Source organism: Mercenaria mercenaria, chromosome 10 (genome assembly GCF_021730395.1).
Source record: "Mercenaria mercenaria strain notata chromosome 10, MADL_Memer_1, whole genome shotgun sequence".
Lineage (NCBI taxonomy): Eukaryota > Metazoa > Mollusca > Bivalvia > Venerida > Veneridae > Mercenaria > Mercenaria mercenaria.
In genome coordinates, this window is record NC_069370.1 from 2,039,796 (window position 1) to 2,045,826 (window position 6,031).

The following is a 6,031-nucleotide window of genomic DNA, read 5'->3' on the forward strand; positions in this document are numbered from 1 at the left end:
CACGCATGCGCGGAAGACAACCCTATGTTTGTCCAATTTCAGGGAGGTAAATCCTGAGCCTATGATTTGCACTCCATTGTAGAATTACTCTCCCTTTATAATTGGATAAAGTATTAAGGAAATTATATTTCTATTATATCATATTGATATTTAGGATTGAGGTAGAGCGCTCGCCTCTGGTGTGAGAGGTCGTGAGTTCGAATCCCATTCAATGCTAAAAGTTTTTATCTTTTTTTTTTCGTTTTTAAATATATATTAACACAGCTTAAGACTATAAAGTCGATTTAAAACTCCTTTATACCGAGAGTACAATATATACAGTAATCAAATAAACTACCGTCTACAAGCTAGACAAATACACAATGTGAAAGGTGCTTGCCTGAAGTGTTGCATAATATGATTATACAGGTGCTGTATGGTACCGTACGTAACGGAACGGAAGATGGCCACACCCTGTACGATTTATGGGATAAAGTGGTAAAGGTTAATTACATAATTTTAAAATCAAAATTATAAAAGATTATAAAAGATTTTCAATCATTATAATTTTAAAGCTGCTTACAAAACCATTTGTCGGAAACTGGTACCATAGATAAACCAATTAACATTAATTAGACAGCCCTTTTGGAGCCCCTTTTTTTGGACGCATGCGCAGATAAGGCTGGTATTGTTTACATCCTTGCAAAGAGTAAAGACTAGGGTTTAACGATTTGTAGATTATTTTTGTAAACAATTTGTATTTAAAAATAAATATAATGAAAACCCTCATTTTTTATCGGAAACTAGTCGGAAACCAGTAGCAGTATTTCAATTACAATGATCAAAATTGATTTCTGGGATATAATTATTGTTTTTGTGCCCCCCAAAATTGTCTGTCCGTCCATCGCAACTTATGTCATTCATATTCCAAAAAGTATATGACCCAGTTATCAAACCTCACAGGATTGTTATTCAGAACGGGTAGTAGTGCACCGGGCATTTTAATTTGGATCTCGCACAGTCAGACCAGAGTTATGAGTCAAAAATGCTCATAAAAAGGGCCTAACCTCGAGTCATGAAACAATGTACAGTGACAGGAGTTAGGGGCACCTGTGTCCTATGGACACGCATCAAATTGACCTTAAAACCTTTTCTTCCCGTTTGGTGATCCGATGCCTGTCGGAAACTAAACAAAATATACATGTACAAGACCTTCGAAGTACAAAAAAATTGTCCAATGAATTTATACTTATTTGTCATGGGACGATTTTTGTGCTCTCCTATTGGTTAGGGCGAGGTTTCACTGTAAATGGAGAGACTGATATTTTATACCTGTACAAGTACAGTATTTGTAGAATACCGATTATCAATGTCACCCATGAAGAGAGAGGGGTTATAGTGTTTGTCCATGTTGGAGGGCTGCTCTGTAGGTTGGTAGACCGTTTGGTTTCTAGTCAGCTAGGTTATTCTTTGGATCTATAATCATCATACACATGATAACCTCTAGAAATATTAGATTACTACTGCTTTAGGGATCGGTATGTGGAAGGTAGAGGTCACAATGACCATGAGATTGACAGCAGTATCCCATCAATAACTGAAAAAGCTTCAGCCTGCTTATATATAAGCACCAGGCTTTGTATGCTGACTGCTTGTGGATAACCCTTGTTGTTTTGGGAGTCAGTATGTTGTCGTAGTCTGAAAATAAATTCTGATCAAAACATTTTTAAAGCAGGTAGATCCCCAGTACTTAGGCTTTAAGTAAATTATTATTTTGGTCCTTTAATAAATTGGGATCACCCAGTCTATTCATGGTTACTGTGTAACAGACTACCACTGAAGCTTTTCCTTGCAATGTTAGTGGGGTGCTCATTCCATTAAAACATCAAATGAGCCGTGCCATGAGAAAACCAACATAGTGGGTTTGCGACCAGCATGGATCCAGACCAGCCTGCGCATCCGTGCAGTCTGGTCAGGATCCATGCTGTTCGCTTTCAAAGCCTATAGTAATTAGAGAAACTGTTATCGAACAGCATGGATCCTGACCAGACTGCGCGGATGCGCAGGCTGGTCTGGATCCATGCTGGTCGCAAAGCCACTATGTTGGTTTTCCCATGGCACGGCTCAAATAAAATTGAGCGTGTTGTTGGGCTTGGTTCTATTCTATCTTGAACAAAAATACAACAGACTATGTTACTTTCAGTTAAGATGCTTTATTAAGCAGATAGGTGTTTTATATTTTGCATGAACATATTGAAGCATGATGTGAACAGTAAGTATAATATCGTAATAGGTTATCCTTAGAAACTCAACATGATGTTTTCTGATAACAAGGGGAAAAAATCCAAAAACATCTTACTGCTGGCTAGAACTGCCAGAAATATAGGATGCAGAAGCATAATGTCCTTGTTTATAATATGGCTGTCACATTTCTTAAGAACATAAAACATATTAATTTCTTCTTCTTATCTATTTTCACTAACTGTTACATGTTTTTCATAATTTGTATAATCTAGTAACAATGGAAAATATTTAATTTATTCTTCTGGATTATCTCCCTTTATGCCTGTGACTATCTTCATGCTTCTGACTCAATCGAGCAACATTAGGCATTTCCGTATTCTCCGGTAAATACGTAGCATAAAGGCCAAGGTGATCAGATTGGCTTCTGACTGTAAAACATGAGCAAAATTTAAAGGAGTGTTTTTTTTTAACCATATCCTTGTGCATCTTCTCAAATTGGACAGCTGCTATATCTGTTTTTCACATAAAAGCAATATGGAACTTTAAATATTCTATCTTTAATAAGAAGACTAAAATAACAATAACATGTATATATCATCACAGGCTGGCAAAGATAATTTTTAAAATATACTAAAACCCTATCTAAATACACAAATAACATTCAACTATTAACATGTATATATATATATCAACATTAAAGGGGCATGTCTCAATGTTTATGTTTGATTTTTTTTTCAAATAAGAAGTAAAAATAATGCTGTTAAGTGAGCTTTTTAACCTCTTTTTAAACATTAGTTGGATGATAAAAATGACATGTAAAACAGAAGTAATTTAGCTGTATGTTATATCGTATTCATAAAATGTTTACTGAAATAATTATTTCATAAGATTTAGGACAGTTTTTATTTAATACAATTTATGTTGCTGTAAAAAAATGTTGTGGCAAGGAGGCATGCCCCTTTAATATGTAACACGTGTAAATGTAGGTGAAAAAGAAAAGTTCTAGAAACAACGCATTTCTTGAATATTTTGTATACTGTACATCATTAATATTTGTGGCGGACTAATATTTGTGGATTTTGTGGCTTAGTCAATCCACAAAATTTAATCCAAATGAACAATTAATTGATTTATTTATTTGGGTTTTACGGCACACCAACACAGTATAGGTTATATGGCACCAAACAGGACTACAAATTTTGGTTCCACATCTCATTTAAAATGAACAATTAAAATTTTACATTCATTTTATGTTTTAAAATGAAATCATCACATTCATATCTCAATGAAGTAACCATTTTTAAACTACAAAATTTTGTGTCCACAAAATATAATGATTCAACAGTAATGCTTTGGTGGTGGGTATTTTAATAAATATTTTCATGGTCTCTTTTTGTCAGATTTCTAGTCATTCTATACAGAATTGATAAATGAAGGAAAAAGCACATTCAATAATTTTAAATGAAGATAAATGAATAAAATAATTGAAGGTGAACTGAACATCACTGGCACAAAACAGCAGTTTACAATGAAACATATTTACAGTTGGAATGTATGTCCATAGGTGAATCTCTATACAGTTGTTGCATACCAAATTGACTCCAAAGGTGGAAATATTCTGAAGGTCACATTTATTATGCTCTATTAGCTATGTTCGGTTTGTTGTTTTTTTTTCTGAAAATTTTGCAGACACTGCCGATGAAATGTGCGCATTGTGATAAAACATTTGCTTTTCCAACAGCTTTCGTTACTTGATGACTGTTGTGTCACAAATACAGAAGTTCCGAAATATGCAATTACAGATAGAATGAAAAGGAAATGGAGCTATAAATATAAGATATAAATCATATGCTAGTAATTTTCTGTTCGATTATGAAATACATGGTTGCGTTTTAAAGTACACACAGGCCTTCAACTGAGGCTTGTGTATTTTACACCCAGTGGAACTGACCATTAACCACAATTAATTTCCTAAATGAATTACACAAAATATATGAACAAAAAAAGTACTTCAGTATTTTGAAAATGTAAAATCAAGCAGAAATCTACGTAATACATTATTTGTGGTAGCTCAGAACTTAATTTGTAACATTTCATTGTTTAAAATACTCATATTAGTGTATAAAAAACGCAATAATGTAAATACAGTACAAATGTAAACACGTATAAAAGCATTAATTTGGTCCAAAAAACCAACATGTCAGCAGTTAGTCGGACATGCGTTGTTCAACACCATGCAGATTGAGAATGTTAGGAAAGGACCGACCAACTTGCCTATTTGATCATGCTGTCCCAAATGCACTAGTTGTTTTCTTATGTGTGCTCATTATGTATATCAAATGCCTACAATTTTTGCTATTAAAATCACTCTTAATGCCGAAAAAGGACAGGATCATTTCTGCTTCGCATATTAATCAAAACAATTTTGGTTATGATTGTAATGCCACAATTCAAGCGATCTATAGATTTATAAAACACTATATGATTTAAATACAACACAGTCTACTGTATATATTTGACATAATTCCAAAACAATATTTTAAAAGCTCACATTTCTACACAAAAATTTGCCCACAACCATGCAAAACTAATACCAATTTTACTCCACAAGGTTGGAGAGCCTGGCCTGTTAATTGGGAAGAAAAATGCTCTGCATTTGAGCAAATGGGTGACTTAATTAAACAATTTCACAATACAGCAATTTTCAAAATTCCCACCCTGAGAGGTACATTAATCATTCAGGTCCCAAACTGTGTAATATGAAAATGAAACGATTTAAACCATATCAGGTGCGACATGACGATTCTAACCTTTGCAACAAATAATCAAGTATGCCTGTTCGCCATTCACCCTTTTAAAGTTAATGGATCTGTCCCAATGAAAAATGACATTCATTTGAAATTTGCATGATAGGAAGGAATCATTTACAGTAGCAAGTTCTCAATAATGAAATAAGCAATTTAACTTCAAAGATGACATGTATACACAATCCTCTGCAACAGAGACATAAAAATCTTGGAACACTCTATATTAATATGGACTCGTTTAAATATAAAAAAAAAAATATCATTAGTTAAATATAAAAGTTTCGTTGTGACTATACACTCTGTGTATCTTAAAGGGTATCTGAAGATTGCTGTCATATTGTAAATAGCATATGACAATGACAGTCTTTCAATGAATGATTCATAATACAATGATCATCTACAATAGGACATGACTATGCTATCTACAAAATAAAAAAAAAACCTAGTACTTTAAAAATAGTACTCATAAAAAAGTTACCATTCGTGCCTGTTACTGTAAAAGCACACATTTCACTGGACAAAATTTTGCAATTTGAATTTTGGAGTAATTGATTCGTGAGTTAATATTCGCGAAATTGTTAAACAGTACCTACTTAATTTAAATTATACATGGTACAATTTACAAAGGATTAATTTCGCGAGATAGCAACAATTCAACCCATCCAAAAATTTCGCTTTATAGTATACAAACCCAAGCTAAGCATCACTGTACCGTAAGTCAATGGTTTATGACATATTTTGGTATAAGACATTGAATTACTACATGTTCATTAGTAACCAAAAATTAGTCCTATAAAATGCATATAATAATTTGTTTGACTGGAAAGAGTCTGTAAACTCAAAAAATCTTGCGGAAGATGTTCTCAAATTAGAAATATCAACCTTCAAACACTAACTAGCATATAGGTACAGCTTTCTTTGCCAGTTGTTTTAATTACAGGGTACTTACTTCAGCCAATCGCATACCATTATTTTACAACAAATCCGCATGACACTTAATA

The 6,031-nt window shown here is 33.2% G+C and overlaps 2 protein-coding genes across 2 annotated transcripts in view; both read left to right on the forward strand.

Annotated features, from left to right (window-relative positions):
- LOC123559918 (nascent polypeptide-associated complex subunit alpha-like) overlaps nucleotides 1-6,031 on the forward strand; it is a 193,863-nt gene that overhangs the window by 147,805 nt on the left and 40,027 nt on the right. The gene's annotated exons all lie outside the window — the stretch shown is intronic.
- LOC123560548 (costars family protein ABRACL-like) overlaps nucleotides 1-6,031 on the forward strand; it is an 88,349-nt gene that overhangs the window by 23,859 nt on the left and 58,459 nt on the right. The window lies entirely within an intron of this gene.